Below are 1,405 nucleotides of genomic sequence, written 5' to 3'. Positions count from 1 at the left end.
GCTGAATCTGACAAGTGGATAATGATTGTTCCAATCAACAATTGGATTGAATTGACTGCAACATTATCATTGATTGCAGTCACTGTTGACCAATATATTGTAATACATTGACAGTTTTGACATCAACATTGTCATTCATGTCAAGTTGTGTGTAGTTGCCAACATCACACCTTGACAATACTGTTGCTCTTGGACGTATGACAACATATTAATGTAGTATAGTTTTGGAGGAATATCAAAAAAGTAAAAGATGAGAATGAAGGAATGAACCAATGAGTTAATTGTGTTGTTTATTGATAAAAGAAAACATTGATCATTTTATAAAGATGTGGATAACGGCTATGCGTATCCGTGAATTAGACGTCATAGCTGAGAAAGTATCTTGTTATTGCACAAGTGATGGCTGCGATAGACATCGCCTCAAACATATATGCGTCGCGTATGAGTCTCTGAAATATCTCGTTATTTATGATATTTCACATTACCAATGTTTAACAACTCTGGCACAGTAATACGCACTCGTGCACCGAGTTGAGTTGTCCAGCAATCGATTTTGGAAATGTGTTTGATGTGATGGTTTGAAATGGATGCCAAATGACCACGAACGTTACCAATTGTCATGACAGTTGATTGTTGATTCAAAACGTTGTTTGTTTGGTACTAATGGTTAGAGTGTCACTCATTGACCTGTCAGATCAGCAAGTGTTATTTCGGTGAGTTTCGTGTTTATTGTAGTCACATCAACATCAGCAGGTTGGACTACGGATTTGCTTGACAGAGTTGCAGATCCAGTTGGATTGATAGGCGAGCAACTGTGCAAACAACTGTGCGAGTTGCAGGATGTTTGAGATCCAACAAAACACTGCTTGCACACAAGTTCACGAATGCAGATTGTCAGACTTGACCATCAACTCGCAGTATAAATTGCGTGTACGACAGTTTACACGCTTACCCATCAACAATAAACCCACATAACCAGCAAACCGTCAACGAGCAGCCAGCTCAGTGGTCGGGTTGATGTTTTTTGTTGGAGTTTCTGGATCAAACTTGACCTGATTTGTACCGAGTTGTGTCATGACTACAAGTTTGACAGCAATAGATTGATCTACTAATAATCTGATCGTGTTGTTGATTGTATGGATGTTGGTAATCCATTGCAGATTGATACGGAATGTGACCAGAATACCACAAAGTTTATTGAGTGTGCACATTGCATTCGATGCAAAACGCAATAAACAAATGCGAGTTGCAGCATTCATTCAAGGTTCGACACCAGTCGATACAGCATTGACCACAATGGCATTTATGTCAACAATTGCACGACTACGGAATAAGTCGATTGTTGCTTGACATTCCGTATCGACAGTCTGCGTGTGTGTGCAACGTGCTGTTGTCGCATATGAAC

The sequence above is a fragment of the Batrachochytrium dendrobatidis genome (genome assembly GCF_000203795.2).
Source record: "Batrachochytrium dendrobatidis JAM81 unplaced genomic scaffold BATDEscaffold_55, whole genome shotgun sequence".
Taxonomy (NCBI): domain Eukaryota; kingdom Fungi; phylum Chytridiomycota; class Chytridiomycetes; order Rhizophydiales; genus Batrachochytrium; species Batrachochytrium dendrobatidis.
The sequence above is the reverse complement of the archived record's forward strand: the minus strand, read 5'-3'. Positions refer to the sequence as shown.